The following is a 19555-nucleotide window of genomic DNA, read 5'->3' as shown; positions in this document are numbered from 1 at the left end:
TACCCCCAAGGGATCCCTGTAGACAGATTTCATGTTCAAGTTGAAAGGACGATTAGAATTGCCCCTCCTTGTCCTGCCCTCTGCTCTCTGAACACTCTGCAATTTTCTTTCTTTCCTGAAAGTGTTTTAGCTCATCTACAAATAGTCTGGCTCCTCTGCAAAAACTGGCCCTACTTGTCTCCCACAATTAGTAAGTCTCATTGTTTCAAAGTTACTGTGTGTTTGATTTTTAAGCTCCCTGACAACTCTATGTGGTTTTAATTAACTTCTTGGAATACAGCTGTTTTAAGCTCAAAGGTTTCTAGAAAAAAGTTAGCACAATCAGATTGTGCCAATATGTGTTATAAGCCTTTGGTAAGCTTTTTCCTTGCTCTAACTGGCTGCAGAGACAGAAGGCTATTTATTTATCAAAGGCTGGCTTTTCCTGTATATCTTTGATTCCGAATGAGATTATTTTGTATTAAATTGGGCCCAGACCAAATAAGGTGTAGGAAGAACAACTGACTCTAGCTTTCAAAACTATTTTTGGTTGCAGTCGCTTACAAGTTTGATATCTGAGACCCATCTTCTTTACAACGCTTAGCTAGTGTTTGTGACATAGGTTTTTAAAAAACACAGTTTCTTGAGCACTTTCAATGCACTTAAGTGTTAGGCCCTACCTGTAGGCTCTTTGAACTTGCCAGATACAGAGTAGCCACATGATTCTTTGTCCATGAAAGTGGATGGAAGGTGGGATGCCAAGACAGCAGGTGTAAACCAGGACATCCTGGCAAGCAGGTACACAGGGTCCCTGCACACAGATTGAAGTAGACCCCCGCTGGGCCACTACCAAGGGCTTTTGAAGGCCCCGTGTGGGCTAGAAACATTGCCAACTTTCACCTGCTGGTCATTCTCACAAATCTGGGCATCTTCTCTTCCGGAATCATCCATTACTTCCTCCCTGGTCCGTGGGTCTTAGTAACCACTTCTGGACCCCAGGACACTTGCACCAGAAGCCCTCCTTCTCCAGAGAGTGTTCCCAGGCCTCTTTCCTATCTCCATCCATGGAGATCCTAGATCCTAGTGATTGTTTGAGACCTGACTCAGTGGTGTCTCCTGTAGGCAGGAGCAGTCAGGGAGCATTGTGTTACCTAAGCCCCCACAGGGCTGGATTTGTGTCCTTAGTACACCTGTCTCTTCTAATTTTGTTACAATTTATGCACAGTATCACATTCTCTGCTGAACCCAAAGGAGGGACCACTCACAAAACCTGACCTCTGCAGCCCTCCCTGCATTTGAGTCCCTCCTCTTAGCTGCTTCTCATCTTAATTATGATCTTTTTGGTGTATTCTTTTCTAAAGTGAGATAAGAAGCAAGCATACAAGAAGACTGAAAGCTTTGTTGAACTTGGCATTTGCGAGGAATAGGCTCCCATTATTGCTGGATTTGAATGCTGGCTTCTCCAACGAAGAGCTGTGCAATCTTGAGCCAGTCACTTAACCTCTCTGTGCCTATAAAATGGGACTAATAATGGTTTCTACTTCCTAGGGCTGTAATGAGGACTGAGTCCTCACAGAACAGAAAATGATGATATTAAACACTCAGTATGTTGCAGGAAGGGGGACGCTTTCCAGGGCCTGAGAGTGGGCTCTTGTATAACATTTCAAAATGAATTATCCAAGGAAATGCACACACTGACAAAGCAAAAGACTATATTGGTGCCCAAATGGAGAGCAGGAGGGTGAGGGAACCCAGGAGGACTGCTCTGCCACGTGGCTCACTGTCTCAGGTTTTATGGTGATGGGGTTAGTTTCCAGGTTGTCTCTGACCAGTCATCTTGCTTGGTCCGTATTGATCTGACTCAGGGTCCTTCCTGGTGGCACATGCACTGTTCAGTCATGATGGACACCGGTGCAAAAGGTTCTGGGAGGTTAGTAGGACACATTATGGGCTGGTGCCTCCTCCCTCCTTCCAGCCTCTCCTGCATTCTCCCGGTTAGTTTCAGCACTGTGTTCCTTATCGGGACCTCCTGTTGTGAGACAACTCATGCCGGTGGTTATCATCATGCCTGGCCAAGGCAGGTGGTTTCAGGCAATGGTTCCCTAACAACTATCTCAGCTTTTGTTATTGCTCAGATTGCATCTTCTATTTCTTGAGACTTTATTCATATTATCTTAATTGCACTGTAACTAAAAGGAAACCAAAGCTATCAACACATGTAATATAATGAAGCCTGATGTCCACTGAAGAATCATGGTCTTAATGATCCAAGGGCACCTGATGTGACACAACAGTGAAAGTGAGGGTTGGTTACAGCAACAAAGCAAAAGCAGGCCGGGCCACCTCCTACCCTGGCACCTTGAGGTCGGAGAGTTGAGGTGCTGGGTCTCTGCCAACATGTAGAATAGGAACATGATAGTTTCTACCTCGCAGGCTTGAAGAAAAGGTCAACTGAATTGATGCATGTAAAGCAGTTGGCATGGCATCTAGTGCATAAAGGCACTTGGTATAGATTGGTTATTGTTCTCAGCATCCGTCCTGGAACTCAAGGTGACTATTGTTTGGAGATGTGTCAGGAGAAAGTGTCCTCATATACATCCTTCAACCGTGGGGGAACCTATGTATCTCCACCAGGGGAAATTTGACCAGAAACTGAGAAAGCAGGGCCCCTCTTTTTATTAGAAACACTCGGCTCCTCCGCCTCTGTGAACATCCCCTGAAGGAACGACAACATCAATGGCTGCAGAACCATCAGGCTGAGACAGATACAGGAGTGACCATTAGCAACACAAGAGGGGACAGATTAAGGCCGTTAAGTCACAGGCTGGAAACAGACAGGAAATCTGTATTAATCACAAGGAGAAGATGTGACCTCTCAGAGACTCTGCTAGGAGGAAGGAGGTCAGAGCTCCCACAGTGCATCTGGGTTGGGGGCTAAGAGCCAGTGGGTTGCCTCTAGCATGGTTCCTGCATCCTGCATCCCTAGAATGACTCAGACTCTGGTGGCCCAGAGAACTAGGGGTTACACACAACACATTCTCAGGGGAAGAAAACCATTTTCATGTGCATCTGTACCTAACTCATACATCTGTCCTGTTCTAAGAATCCCCATGGGAGGGAAAGCCACCATTTTTTCTTGCCATTCCATGCCAATAATTAGCACTTTTTCTTTCTGTTTATTCTTATTAATGCCTTTTCCTTCCTCATCTATGCTCATGGACAGAGAAATAGCTAAGAGGGTTTGCATTCTCCTACAGCCAAGCACAACTCAGAGAATCCAAAAGGCACAGTTGCCCTCAGCTAGTTTTCACTTGGATCTTAACCTCTCAGTCTATCTCACTTGGACTCTGGTTATTAAAATACAAATAAAGCTTTGTGACCTTTAAGCAAGGCAGCAGCTGCTCCTCCACCCTTTCCCCTGTGGTTTTGTCCATTTCTGCAATATCCTTATTTCTGGACTTCTAACCTCTTCCCTAGTAGGGAGGTGACTAATGTTAAAAGCCACAAATTACACCATGGTTTGCTAGGCACACCAAATGCTCCCTTTGAGACATCCTTTCAAATGGAAATATCTGTCCTTGGAATCAAGGTTAAATTTAGTTAAAGAACAAGGTCCCGACTTGGCCCAGACCCCTCTTCAATCCCGGCCCCTTCCCCTCCCCAAGGATGTGATGAGAAAGACTCCCGAGGTGAGCAGGCTGGTGGGTCTCAGTTCCATGCAGAGGAAATTCCAGTGAGGGTGGAGATTCTGATGCAGGTGTGGCAGAGGCATGGGCTTACAGCTCTTGGGGGAGCTCTGCGCAGCATCACTTCTGTTCTGATGAAGTAAATTTCAAGGGCAGCATCGGGAGCGGCTGCAGTCGGAGGTGGGGAGGCAGTTGTTCAATCGCTCAGTCACGTTCAACTCTTCGCAACCCCGTGGACTGCAGCACGCCAGGCTTCCCTGTCCTGCTCTAATGAGGAGGCAGTAATGAGGACTTTCATTCTTGTTCTCCAGATTTCTCAAACCAAGCTCTACTCTGTGCTATCATCTCCCCCAACCCCGCACCCTCCCACCCCCTCAACACACAGCGGTCTGAATGGTAGCTGAGGCACTGAAGCTGTCATGACTCCCAGGTTGATGACCTGGAGGAGGCCAAGGAATGAAGGGTCCTCAAGGCGGGTGGAATCACGGTGTGGGGACAGCATTCCCGGCCTCCACCCCTCAGCCCACCGAACACTCCTGACTTAGCCCTGCCTGCTTCAGTCATGTCCGACTCTTTGCAACGCTATGGACTGTAGCCCTATGGACTGCAGGCTGTCTGATGAACAGGCAGAATCCCATCTGTCCATGGGATTCTGTAGGCAAGAACACTGGAGTGGGTTGCCGTGCCCTCCTCAGATGGGTTGGCTACTGACTACAGTCTTCTGCCGTGAAGCTGGAATCCTGGTGTTCTGACTGGTGGGTTGTGGGTGGGGAGCTTCCCCTCCCCGTGTCTTCTGAGGTTTCTGTCCTTGGCCAGCGGAAATAGGAGGCACCATGAAAAGCATACTAAAGTTTAATATCCTTTTTACAACCAATTTTTGTGGCTGACACCTTCCTCTCAGAACAAGACATTGATTCATGACTGAACAAGTCCTACACAGAGAGAGGGGGAAAAAAAGTCTCCTTGGAGTCTCTCAGTTGATTTCTGTTTACAAGAATGGATGGTTTCCAAAGGCTCTTCAGAAAATGGCTGAGAGAAGTCGGAGCAAAAAAGTTAATGTTTTTATTTCTGTCTCTTTCTCCACGGAGGAGTTTAAAATTCTTGCTTTGGGCCATATGGAGTGGATATTCCAGAAGGAAATTATATACAGCTCTCTGTTTCTGCTCAAATGCTTTTCACTTTGTCAAGTGGACCCTTTGAAGCAGCCTTCTCCTTACCTCAGATTTTGACATGAATAATTGTTTAATTGCCTTTCAGTCTACAGGAGATAAGGAAGCCTGTCTCAAAATTGTATAATTCTCTTAACCAAACAATAGGCGAACCACCCAGAGCAGTTTTCAAAGAAAGAGAAGAATTCCTTACGTATGTTAAGCATTTTATTCTTTGCAAAGTGCTTCGCTCTGGAGTGTTTTGTTAAATTGGATAATGGTATGAAGCACTGTGTAAAGTGTACCACGTAACAAAACAGTAAGATTTTATTACTATATGACTATTATTTGGAGTAAAATAGTGAACTATGTAAGTGAATCTGTTAATTGTCTTGCTTATCAGAGTCCTATTTATGTTTCTATAACCTTTATATACATCATATACTTTATTCATGCCTCTCGTTTTCCCAAATATTGGGATTTTTTTTTTTTTTAGTTCACCTGGGACTACAACATGGATTTCAGGCAGCACTGTTGACTGACTCTTGCTTCACATTCAGCTAGCAGAGCTGTTAGTTGGCTGCATATTCATCACCCATTTCTCTCCATTTTCATTCTCTACCCAGGAGTCCACCACTTCTACTGGGGGGATCCATGAAGCTCAGAGTAAGCCAATTTCATATCCAGCTTCAGGTTTGGGGTGTGTAGTCTAAGTTTAGCCAATCAGTGTCTTCCATCCCTCTGGACACAGAGGATGGTTACAGAGTGGGCATGTGACCTAAGGAGGCCCAATATGAATGAATCTTATTTTTATTTTTTGGAAAGACTGGGCTGGGATGCTTTCTCTTCTCTTTGAACCTGAATGAGGAAGTACCATGCCTGAGAGCTGCTGGAACCTACAGGAGACCATCAGGGGAGTAAGCCTTAGAATTTGACATGAAAAAGGGCAAAGTGAAGAACTGGAAAGAAACTGGATGTGACATTTTTGAGCTACTGGATCAAACCTGTGTGAAGCCGATGTTACCTCTAATATTTTCAGTTACTTGAGCTAACAAATTTCCTTGATGGTTTAAGCCATTTTGAGTGAAATCTTCTGTTACTTGCATTCTGATAGCGGTTATTGATGATATATTAATAGACAACTAAACAGTTTATGAATCATCTTATCCTGCTTCATTTTCACAATGTATTCAGAGAAGCTGTAATTCTTCTCATCTTATATGAAGAAAAGGACCACGAAGGCATTGCCCTAGGTTAAACAGATGGTTTAAAAACTTATGTGAGGACAGGCAGTGTGCTGTATTCTCAGCATCTTTTACCACACTTGTCAACTGGGTAGAATAAATGTTGAATAAATAAATTGAAGAACAAAACTGAGATAGTATTAAAGAGCAATAATCTTTGTTCAAGGGTGATATGGGGGGACGTGGGAGGGAGGCTCAAGAGGGAGGGGACGTATATACCTATGGCTGAACGATGTTGATTGTACAGCAGAAACCAGCACCATATTGTAAAGCAATTATCCTTCAATTAAAAATAAATTTTAAAAAAGAGTAATAATCTTTGTTTTAATTATTCATTCCTTTTCCCCAACAAATATTTATCAAATGCCTACTATGTACCAGTCATGAGGGTACATGTTCAAATGAAATACTCTTTGTGCCAGCACCTCCCGCGTGAAAAAAAGAGAAAATTGTTGAAGTCTTTCTTAAATTCTCTTTCAAAAATTTCAAATTGTTAAGAGATTATTTAAAAGCCTGCAATGATTTGCTAGAGAGGAATCTTTGTGTTTTAAAATCTCTTTTCTGTAGCTTATATCCATGGTTTCTGCCTCATTGAACTCAGGAGTACATACCTCTCAGGTAGAAAGAAACGTCAGTGGTTGTATGTTGTAAGTGCTCTGTGCAGCTGAATATTTCACAAATACTGAATTACAGTCTCCTCAAAGTCTGAGTCTCTTTCTGACAGTTTGTTAGAATGTCTGTTCAACTCTCTGGGAACCATGAAGATGGACTTTTCCTATTTTAGTGTATATCACAGTAGATCAGAAATCCATACTTAATGGGAGAAGGCAATACATGGATTTGAAACTCTGTCAGATTTTAGAGTTAACAGGAAAGTAGAAGGAAGATTACCCTGCGGAAATGAGGCATTCACCAAGTAGTCAGGAAAACAGTCTGAACTGTAATTCCCCAAGGACAGAATGTGGAACAGAAATGTGGAACCAAGAAATGTAATTTCTTAATATCTAATAGAAACCTCAGAGAATTAAATCACAGAATAGATGATGAAAATCGTTTCATGATTTAAAGACTCAGCAAGGTTTTTTTCCCCTTTTCCTGTCCTGCATGAGAGTGGAGAAAAGAGAAAGCTGTCTGTTAAATGCATTTTGTAGGTCAAGTTTAGGAAAGTCAGCCCTAAGCAGTGAGTGGGAAGAGAAAACCCTTTAAAGGGAGACTGGGTTCAAATCCCCTGACAATTAGGCTGGTTACTTAATCCTTCTGAAATTCCTTTCCTCACCTAGAAAACAGTGATAATATTTACCTTAATAGGTGTGTGGCAGTCAGATATGTGAAGTGAAGTGAAGTCGCTCAGTCATGTCCGACTATTTGCAACGCCATGAACTGTTGCCTGCCAGGCTCCTCTGTCCATGGGATTTTCCAGGCTAGAATATTGGAGTGGGTTGCCATTTCCTTCTCCAGGGTATCTTCCTAACCCAGAGATCAAACACCGGTCTCCTGCATTGCAGGCAGACTCCTTACCGGTGTATACCAGGCATGCAGGAAATGACAGCTGTTTTTTTGTAGTTTTTATATAAGAAGGACAAACTCGGGCTCATTAAAAAAGTATTGTCACACTTACTTCTTGCTTTTCTTATCAGAAGAAGATTTCCGAAAGTGTTCGATGGCACAGAAAGGAAAGAGCAAATGAAGAACGTGTGGTACTTTCCAGAGCACCAAAATTTCTTACCCCAAATGCAATCACAGCTGCATAATGAGGGTGCAACACAGCCCTCATGTACCTCTTATTGCTAAATTTACTACCTCCATCTGAGAAAACGAGGGAGGCTTAGTTCACATTCTTAAAAACCACCCGAAGTGCCTCATGTTTCTGATAGTGTCCTGCAGGAACCTGAGCAAAAGAACAATAAAAGAGATGGATGACTGAGGATTATTCAGCAGGTTCTCGGCAGCCTTTCAGAAATGCTGAAAACAGTTTTGTAACTGTTTACTCATGAACTTGTGCTGTTTCCGCTTGGGTAATGTGTCTCTGAAGCTGAGTCCACGTCAGCTGTCAATGCCATGATTTATTCCTGTTAAGGACCAAGGATAAAGCAGAAGAGTGGTGGTTGTGGGCTTCTCCCTCCCCCCTCCTCCTCCCACACTCCCCCCACCCCCCTTCTCTGGGGATGAATCCTGGTACAAAGCTACCAGGTGTGGGTGGAGGCAGCTCTGAACAGAGCCCAGAACACAGAGGCTGAAAAGGATGGCCCCACCAACCACTTCTGACCTATCCCTTATCTGCATTATTCTGATTTGGAGAAGGACATGGCAACCCACTCCAGTATTCTTGTCTGGAGAATTCCATGGACAGAGGGGCCTGGCAGGCTGCAGTCCATGGGGTCGCAAAGAGTCAGACATGACTGAGCGACTGAGCATACATATTCTGATTTAGAGAAAATAACAAGGTGAGAGTTAGCAAATATTGAGCAACAAAAGTGACAGTCTTGCATAACACTAATAAATTTGCCGAGGTTTATGGAGAATCAAACCAATTTAGGAAATGGAAGCTTTTTGGTTTTTAGTGGTTTGTTGTTGTTGTTGTTGTTGAAATATGTAATAATAAGAAAGTGAAAATTGTTAGTCACTCAGTCGTGTCTGACTCTTTGTGACCCCATGGACTGTAGTCTACCAGACTCCTCTGTCCATGGGATTTCCCAGGCAAGATACTAGAGTGGGCTGCCATTTCCTTCTCAGAGGATCTTCCCCACCCAGGGATGGAACCTGGGTCTCCTGCATTGCAGGCAGATTCTTTACCATCTGAGCCACCACAGAAGCCCATGTAATAATAAACAGTACTAATTCTTTAAATTATAAAACTTGAATTTTGTTTGTTTGCTTTTAGACAGCATATAAAGTCAGTTCTCTGATATCCAAAGGCATAAAGAGTAGATTTACATATTTAAGCCATATATTTATGTGATAAAATCCCAAATGCCTCCCTGCTCTGGGCTTTCGTAAGCTTATTGGTCATTCAGAACCCGGGAATCTTAGAGTTGAAGATGTCTCACTTTTTTTCAAAGTCTTGAAAGAAATTCTCAAACCTTTCTTCTGTGTCTCACGCCTTTCACATCTTCAAGTGGAATTCAGTTATAATTATGTACACCACTGTGTCACTTAATACTTTTCAAAATACAGATAATCACAATCACAAGCAGAGGTTATGTCATAATGTTCAGTTTTTGGAAGAGAACACTGATGTTCAAAACAATCAAGCACATTGGATGATGATCAGTCTATAGAATCACTGAATCTGCAGGAGAAACCATACATATTAGCTACAAGTTGCTTGATATAAACTTAATTTTCAAATGTAAAAATGAAATTTTATGTATTTTGGGAGAAAATAGATTATTGTAACTTGAGAGATGATAGTAGAGAAGGACTTAATAACAATGACTTTTAGGACAAAAACCATAGTGGAAAATATTGCTGGATTTGAGTACTTAAAATACACATGCACACAAAAAACTTCTGAATGATAAAAAATATACTCAGATATGCTTTGGTATTTAACAAAATTTAAAGATAGATGATAAACTGAAAAATATAAGGAACACTTTGAATATATAAAGAGCGCTAACAAACCAATAAGTAAAAGATGAATCCATATGTTAACATGGACATAAATAGCAAATTTCCAGGAGAGAAATGGAGTAGCCAATAAATATAAACAAAAATGTTTAACCTTCCTGATAACAAAATAAATAAAAATTAAAACAACAAAACTCCCCAACCTGATGGGGGGAAAAAAATGGAATAGGATGAAAATATCCAGTACTTTCAAGAATTTAGGAAAAAAGTCACCTTCATACTATGCTACTGGGAATTTAAAGTGGTAAAACCTGTTGTAGAATAATTCAGCATTGTGTATCAAAATCCTTTTAAAAAGGTATAGCATCTGACTCAGTTTCTAGCAATGGATTCTAGGCAAGTATCAGACAAGTTGCCAGAGATAAGTGCAAAAACGTGGCAGTGCCTTTTTTTTATATAATAGTGAGAGATAAGATGGCTCAGAGGTTAAAGCATCTGCCTGCAATGCGGGAGACCAGGGTTCGATCCCTGAGTCAGGAAGATCCCCTGGAGAAGGAAATGGCAACCCACTCCAGTATTCTTGCCTGGAGAATCCCATGGACGGAGGAGCCTGGTAGGCTACAGTCCACGGGGGTCGCAAAGAGTCGGACTCGACTGAGTGACATTACATACATTACAATAATTATAATATTGTCATTATAATTAACCCATAAAAAGAAGGGCTACCAAATACCATGAATAGATTGGTGTAATTTTATTTAAGATAAATGCATGTATATATTAATGAATACACGCACACACAACAGTGCTAGTTGCTGTCTTAATTCTTTACATATAATAACTCATTTAATCCTCACTACGGATTTTCCAGGTGGCTCAGTGGGTAAAGAATCTGCCTGCAAATCAGGAGATGCAGGAGATGTGGGCTCAATCCCTAGGTGGAGAAGATCCCTGGGAGGAGGGCATGGCAACCCACTCCAGTATTCTTGCCTGGAGAATCCCGTGGACAAGGGAGCCTGGCGGGATACAATCCATAGTGTCGCAAAGTGTTGGACACGACTGAAGTGACTGAGCACACACACACGCATGCAGTCCTCAGTACAACCCTGTCAAGAGGAAACTGAGGCAGAGAATGAGGAAACTGAGGCAGAAAGAGGGAAGCACATGCCTGAAGCCGCACAGCTGGTGAGGGCGGAGCCTGATTCCAGACCAGGTCGTGTGGCCTCAGGGAGCCTGGTCTTAACTACCAGTGCAGCTACACTGGGTGAAAAATGTGATTTACACAGGAGAAAGAAAGGCATCACACGTGGACCAGCTTTCAGTGCTTACCTCTGGATGGGGGAAATTCCAGGGGGAGATTTCCGTGTATTAGTTTAAAAAATCAGATCAATATCTTCTGATTTTTCTGCATTTAGAGCACGTTGCTTACTGGTAATGAATTACAAGTTTTTCAGAGCTGTGGAGTTGTCCTAAGTGATAAGGAAGTAGCCATTCTCCCCCTCCTTGGACTGTTTTGGTAATTTACAGGTCAAAACAGGATTAAGAAAGGGCGGCTCGGCTTTCCTAACCCCCTTCCCGCCAAGCCCTTGATTGTAAAGCCTCCCAAAGACACAGAATGTCTTGTTTTTTTGTGTGTGGTTTTTTGTTTTTTTGTTAAATTTCACTTCTTTCTGAACATTCTGTACTGGGCCTTTTTTTTTTTTTTCTTTCCTTCTAAAAGGATTGCTGCATTAGGACCCAGCATTCCAGAGGCCTGACGTTAGGACGGGCAGCTGGGTCCCTCTTCCCACTGCTGTCAGCCCGGAATTGCCAAGATCCTTATTATTTCTGCGCTGCATTTTCTCAGAATCCCAGAGGTGAGTGGTGAGAGGAAAATTCTCATTTTTTTTGTTGTTGTTGACTCAAATCATTTTGGCTCTTGAGATTGTAACAAATACCAAGGGGCCTAGAAATAGTGCAGTGTTTCCCGGTATTAAAATTTCTAAGAAGGGAAAACACACCCGGGATTTTTTTCTCTAAATCTGCGTTGGCTATTTTATCAACGTGGAGGTGCGGCTGGCTGGATTCTTCAGTCTCTGAAGATGGAGATGACAGTTCTCTGGGGTGGGGCTTGTGCACCCCTCCCCCACCCCACCCTACCTCCCACCCCATGCCATCTCCCACCTCCCACCCCTGCTGCCTGGTGCAAAGGGCTATGCCCAGAAATGAGAAGGGGTTAAAGCAACTCCACCCCTTCACTTCCTCAGGACTGCCTGCTTTAGTCACTTTCATGCAGGCAGAGTTTGCAAGGGGACGAACCAGGGTCTTAACCCAGGTCTACCCAAGTGCCAAGTCTGTGCCTTTACCATTCAGATCAGGGTCTACGACTGGAGGTAACTATTGACTCTGTGGAGGCTGAAGGTCCATCTCACTCTTTCACCCACCCTAGAAAGCAGCAGGGCCAAGGGGCTCAAGCAGTGTTTATGGGATGAATGAATGACTAGGTGAATGAATGTGTAGACCAGACTGCCAAAGAAGGCGAAAGTGGCCATGAAGTCAGGTTACTTTTTTTAACTTGAGAGAGGGGTTTGGGGATTTGAGGGTCTGGGTTTGGGGGCTAGCTTTTATTTTCTAGTGGTCTGGAGTCTTTTCCATGGCTGAGGGGTGGAGGGTAGCTCTGGAGAGATTGTGGGAGAGGTGGGGGGCAGAGAGTTGCCTCCAGGAGAGGGTGGTGCCCTGGTGAGGGGAACTCACTCCAGACCCCAGTCTGGACCCCAAGCAGGGCCTGGCATGTGTTCTCTGTACAGGGCAAGGCAGTAAATATTTTATTATTTTCTAAAAATAAATATTTCTTTTTAATTGAGGTAATGCTGGTTTATAACATTACGTAAGCTGCATATGTATAGCATTATAGTCCCACTTCGGATATAAATATTTTAGGCTTTGAATACTCAGAATTGGCTTGGTTTGAGGTCCCTGGAAGCAGAGAACAGATCTTAGGTGTCTTTGCCTCCCAAGCATCTAGCCCAGGCAACCCTTCAATCAGCGTCTGTAGAATTGAATTGGCCCTTTGTTCCCACACTTGGTTCTCATCAACACAGCGCTCTTCTCCAGTCATCTCCCTCCCTCCAGCCTCTCTCCTGTGCTAGATGCTTCCGGCTGCTACAACATCCTAACCCACATTTGCCCACATCACTCGTGCCCCACCAGCAATTAAAGAGGTTTTAACCAAAGCGTCAAAGAACGTTAACGGGATAAACCAACTGGCCTGGGTAGGCTTGCCTGTGAGCTCCGATGCGGAAAGGGAGTGTTTATTTGGGCAGACAGTGAACTCAGAGATGAACACAGTCAGAGCCCAGTGAGGTCAGCATACAGCAAAGGAGGTAAAATTTTCCGTTCTGGTTCAGTCATGACTAAAGTTGTCAGGAATCAGTGCAATAACTGCGAGTTTGAACCGCTTTGCATGAGTAAATCTCTTTGCAAATCTGGGCTTTTATTTTCCCATATGTTCTTAGTTTAGCTCTCGTAAGACTTCAACAGATACAATTGAAGAAAAAGTGATTCAAAGCATGTTCAGCATTTTTTTTTCTTTTTGCCCATTTATTGAGCAAACACTCAATAGTACATATTCAGAGTCAGGTACCATTCTGAGAACTTAATGTATAATGACACGACACTGCCTTTCATTCACTTATTCATTCATTCAATAAAAATAAATTGGATGTGTTCCGTGAAACCACAGTGTGCTAGGAATGAAAAAGGCATTGGATACATCTTTTTTTTCTCTCTCTCTCTCTCTGTCTCATGGGTTTAGTGGAAGAGATAGACAAGGAAATCAGTAGCACAATGCCTGGCATAGGGGCACGCACAGCGGGTATCATTTGTCCTGGGGATGAGGAGGAAGCACATGTAACCTGCCCTGAGGAGGTGATGTTTAAGCCTGAGCTCAGCATTGTTGGAAAGCCAGCCTGTGCTCTGGGGAGCAGCAAGCCCAACCACACCAGCCTAGAGCAGGGGGCCCAGACCTGAGGCTGAGGTGGGGTCTCAGCCTGCTCGGGCTGCCCTACAAGACCCCGCGGACTGGGGGCGCTGAAACAACAGACATTGGTTTTTCCCACAGTCCTTTAGTTCAAGGTCAAGGTGTCAGCAGTTTAGTTACCTCCTGAGGCCTCTCTTGGGCTTACAAATGTTACCCTCTTGCTCTGTCCTCACACAGTCATCCTTCTGGGGGACACCAGTCCCATTGGATGGGGGCCCCTCCCTAATGTGGGGGAAGCAACAAAATTCATCTGAATGCCATGAGGTGGAGGGGGGGTGGGGGCTGAGGCCAGTGTGGCAGCTACTTAACCAGTCCAGGGGAGAGTGATGCAAAGTTAAGTGAACTACTGTAATGGGCCTGGGAAGAAAGCAGGAGATTCCTGGGATTTGCAGCAGAACCTGCAGGCGGAGGCAGCCAGTTGGCGGGGAGGACTGAGCAGAGGGACAGTGCAGGAGGGTGTGTGGGAAGGAAGGAAGCAAGAGGGTGGGATGACTCTGAAGTCCTGAACCAAAGGATGGTGATGCTTCCTGGAATGAGGAACAGGGGAGAAAGAGCAGGTCTGGAGTGGGGGAGGAAGCTGATGAGTTAGAAGTGCCAGTGGAAAACCACCTGGAGAGTTTAGCAAGGAGTTGGGGATGTTGGTCAGAGAATCTGAAAACAAGTCTGGTCTGGAACTAGAGATTCAAGAATCATCAGTGAAGTTGGGGCTGAGGATTTGGAGCCAGGATTTGAACCAGGTCACCCAGGTAAAGAGAAGGTGGTCAGGGACAGAATCCTGGGACTCCAGAAAAGGAATGGCCTGAGTAGTGGGAGGAAGACCAGCAGATGACAGGGAGTTGGCATGACCATCCGTGTTCTGCTAATAGATGCTATGACAGCATCTCATGTGACTCTTACAGAAGTCCCCTCTTACAGGCATAAAGCAAACTCTTAAAGGGCACTTACTGAAGGCCAGGCACTGTTGAGAAGACTTGTCGGTAGTTCATTGAATCCTCACGAAGTCCCACCATTTACACAGGAGGAAACTGGAGCAGAGAGGAGCCAGATGCTCAAGATCACAGAGCAAGCTGGACATGGAACAGGTGGCAACAGCTGAGCTAGGAGTCACATGACTGTTCTGCCTCCTCCTGCCTTGCATGGGTTTTATGAATGAGGAAGTCAAGCACCAGAGAGGTGAAGACAACATGGCCAATAAGGGTCAGCATTGAGTTTTAAACTAAAACTTTTGCACTATCCATGTGCAAGTTTTTCACAAGCTAAGGGAGGGAAGAATTGCAGGCAAAAGTGTTGTCTAATGAGATGAGAACAGAAAGCATCTGTTAGATTTGGCAGCATGGAGATCACTGGGGAGTCAGGAAGGTCAGTTACAGTGGTATGATGGGGTGGAGGTCTGGTGGTAAAGTCTTGAAGAGTGAATGGTAGGCAGGGGTTTAGATGGTCCTTTCAGGAAGTTTGACTAAAGAGAGAAAGTGAGAGATGGGAAAGCAGCTAGAAAGAGAGAGGTAAAAATGCTCAAAACTTATTTTTTTGTTAGGAGGGGAAAACTTGCATGTATTTGCATGCTGACAGGAAGCCCAAGGATGGGGGTTATGCTGGTGGAGAACTGGCTTTCAGTCTGCTGTGAGTTTGGTTAATTGGAATCAAGGTCTCTGGGTTTGGCTGACTTGAACCTTCAAACCTGAGGAACTGAGCCTGTGAGCCGGCGACGTCACCCCAAAGGGAGCATAGGGGGATGGCAAAATCTTGATTGTCTTGCTTGAACTGCAAACATAGCCACAGACTCACCCATGGGTGATTGTTCTGCTATTAACTGTCTTCTAAATTTGAATAACATCACATTGAAACTATTATCTTTATTTGTAATCTAAGAACTACAAATAGAGATAGCTGAAGTATCATACCCCTAGGACCAAAGATTTGAAACCATGAGAATTCTCGGCTGGTGAGAAGACAATTGGGTACAATTCTTTTGGAAAACAATGGTACATGTTTCAAGAGCCTTGTGTATTGTCATATCACTTATCTCAATAATTCCATTTCTGAGAGTTTGGATTAAAAACTTAATGTGCAAGGATGTTCATTGCAGCATTGTCTATAATAAGAAAAAACAGGAAGTAACATAAGAGATTAAGAGCAAAGAAATGACAAGACAAACTATAATATATCCACTTGATAAAAAAATAGTGGCTTAAAATAATACTTGCAAAAATAATTTTTGAAACATGATATATATATACATATACATATAAATGGTCTTAAAGAAAAGCAGAATGAAAATTCTACCATATGAACACAACTGTGTAAACAAGCCAACAATATGAAAATGACTGAAGATATCTTTGCTAGACTTGATTACGTTTGCCTGGTTAATACTTTTTAATGAAAAGGAAACAACACATGAAAAGATCTCTCTAACTCTCCACTAGTTAACAATGTCTGGCATTACAATGAGTGCTATTCTTTTCTGTTCACTTTTTCATGTCTTTCTCTGACATTCTGGTAGTGCATAAATCATCCATTAAAAAAAAAAAAGAAATGCAGGTGTTTTACAGAAAATGCATGAAATGAAGCCTCTAGATAACACATCAGGAAAGTCTCTTTAAAATATTTTTATTGTGTTCCACATCATTTTTCTGTACAGAACAATATATACTCATTTGGAAAATACAAAAATTGGAAAATGAGAGAACTATGGAAAAACAGAAAAATTTCACTGAATTCTTCTTTTCGGGTAATAAATGTTGATATTTTACTGCAACAGAAACATATTTTGATGGACTCCCTGGGCTGTAGCCTGCCAGGCTTCTCTGTCCATGGGATTTCCCAGGCAAGAATACTGGAGTGGGTGCTATTTCCTTCTCCAGGGGATGTTCCTCACCTAGGGATTGAACCCAGGTGTCCTGTATTGCAGGTGAATTCTTTACCACTGAGCCACCTGGGAAGCTGGGAGAGCTGCTATGTTCATCTTAACCGAGTGCATATAACTCAGACACAAAACACTTCGCCTCTCAACAAAGCCAAACCATGCATAGAGAGTAAAAGTTTAAGGGTGATCAGTAGCATTGAATTTGGTCCATGTGGGGCTGGACGGAGCTCTCCTGTAGACCTGCTCTCATTGACCTTATAATTAGGAAAGCCACTTTTGGAGCTGTTACTGCTGTTGCTGCATCAGAGACCTGCTATAAGCAAAATAAATAACTAGGCTTCAGCAACAAGTCTGGACACGGTGCCAGAAAATTAGCTGTGCTGATCCCTACATTTCTCCATGACCTGAGGAAAGCGGCCTCCTCTACTTATTCACCTTGGAATCTCCAACAAACCACTGGCCCTGGAACATAGCAGGTGCTTAACAAACATTTGTGGAAGTGAGCTAAAGGCTTGGGTTCAAATTCCTACCTTCTCACTTATTGGTAGATGTTCCCATCCACTTCTCTGGCTTTGAGCCCTGTCTTTGAGCTAATGGCTTTCAGATTCCAATAATTAACAATGTCTTCTCTCCAAAACTCCAGATCCCCCTCAGTAACTGCTTACTGGACTTGTCCAAGTGGGTGTTCCATAAGTAGCCCCAAATAAGGATGTTTCCTCCTGTACTCATCAGTTATTGTTGTTGTTCAGCTACCCAATTGTGTCTGACTCTTTGCCACCCCATGGTCTGCAACACGCCAGGCCTCCCTGTTTCTCACCATCTCCCAAAGTTTGCCCAAGTTCAGGTCCATTGCATCAGTGATGCCATCCAGCCATCTCATTCTCTGATGCTCTTTTCTCCTTCTGCCCTCATTCTTTCCCAGCATCAGGGACTTTTCCAATGAGACAGCTGTTTGCATTAGATGACCAAAATACTGGAGTTTCAGCTGCAGCATCAGTCTTTCCAAAGAGTATTCAGGGTTGATTTCCCTTAAAATTGACTGGTTTGATCTTCCTGCTGTCCAAGGGACTCTTAGGAGTCTTCTCTAGCATCACAGGTCAAAGGCATCAATTCTTCGGTGCTCCGCCCTCTTTACTGTCCAGCTCTCACGACCGTACGTACTCATTGGATTCCCTCCCAAATCTGCTCCTTCTCCCACAACCTCTGACCTCATTACTGTCATCACCCTTGAGGTACCTGAGTGAGAAACTAAAAGCATCTCTACTCCTTTGTCTTGCATTTTCATCTTCTGTAGATTAGCTCATGAAATCCTGCTGACTCTAGTTTAAAAATGTCCCCAATTCATCCTGTCATTTCCATTCTCACAGCTGCTGTGTCAGATCTTCATTAAATCTTACCTAGACTACTGCATCAATCTCCTGGTCTCTTTGCCTCCAATCTTCCTGTTTCAAAACCTCTTCTGTGTGGCCATAACTGAAAGCATCTATTTAAACTCAGCCATAATTATGCCACTTCCCTCCTTCAAAGCACTCAAAGGCTCCTCAGTTCCCTAAGAATCCTAATTCTTAGACAATTCAGACAACCTATCGCTATCTGGCTCCACCTTCCCTTTCTGGTCTCATCTCTTACAAAACTCACCTTCTCACCCTAAATCCTGGAGGAGAAAATGGCAACCCACTCCAGTATTCTTGCCTGGAAATCCCCATGGACAGAGGAGCTGGGTGGGCTATAGTCCATGGGGTCACAAAAAGTCAGACACAACTTAACAACTGAATAACAAAAACAGCACCCTAAATAGGTGTCACCTTCTTTGGTCACACAATTTTCTACTCTTCCCCTAATTTCTCCTTTGCATAGGGTTGGCCCACTATCTCCTAACTTCTTATTGATGATGCTCTGATCCTTTATTCAGAGTCCAGCCCTTTGGTCACCTCCTCTGAGAACCCTTCCTGGGACCTGCCAGGTAGAATCAACCCCGCTCTTGATCTTGCCCTCATCCTTGGTCCATGCATCTTGTCCAGCTCTCACCTTCATCAAGTCCTTTTTTTTTTTTTTTTGGTGCCTGGTGGGCAGCAGTAACCACAGCAGTGTTTGGGGTGAGAATGAATGAACACCTGAGTAGGGTGTGCTGGGTCTACTCCTGGTGCCACCTCCCTGTCTGTGAACACAGCCCCAGGCTCTGGGTCTCCCCTACAGCCTCAGCCTCCTCCACACCCACCTCCTGTGCAGTGACCCCCAGGCTTCACCCTGTGAAAGAACGCCCTCAGGGGCTTGTTTCCCAGGCAGATGCCCTCTTCCTCCTGCAGAAGACTGATTCGGTATCAATGCCTGCTGGACAAATTAGATTTGCTCAGGAAGACACAGCCATAAAGACAGATGCTGGGGCAAAGGGACTCTTGTCTGGAGGAAGGAGTGAATGGAGCTTCTTTATATTCTGAGATCCAATGAGATGTGACAGAAAGACCTCATTTCACATGATTAAACCTATGCAGGGTCCTGGTGGGGGCACACAAAGACAAGTTAAAGATTTTCTCTAAGTTCTACTCAAACTTCGGGAAATGCTTGAGTCAGTCCTAAATTACAGTACTTGAGGAAGTCTTCCCAGCATCTCAGCACTAGACTGGACTCTCCTCCCATAAATTCAGGTTTATCCTCAACAGAGATTTTCATTCAGTGTGGTAGAATCACTGGAATGCTTGCTTGTCCACCTCTCTATTAGACAGTAAGTTGAGGCTAGTGGTAAAGAACCTGCCTGCCAATGCAGGAGACATAAGAGACGAGGGTTCGATCCCTGTGTCCGGAAGATCCCCTGGAGAAGGAAATGGCAACCCACTCCAGTATTTTTGCCTGGAGAATCCCAGGGACAGAGGAGCCTGGTGGGCTACAGTCCACAGGGTTTCAAAGAGTCGGATTCGACTGAAAGACAGGCACAGGCTAGCCAAGGGCAGGGCTTATGTTTATTCATCCTACTTTTCTCAGAATTTAGCTCTTTGCCTGTCCCCTAGTAGATATTTTGGAAATAGTTGTACAATTAAACTGAATGG

The sequence above is a fragment of the Dama dama genome, chromosome 30, assembly GCF_033118175.1.
Source record: "Dama dama isolate Ldn47 chromosome 30, ASM3311817v1, whole genome shotgun sequence".
NCBI lineage: Eukaryota > Metazoa > Chordata > Mammalia > Artiodactyla > Cervidae > Dama > Dama dama.
Note: the sequence above shows the minus strand (reverse complement) of the source record.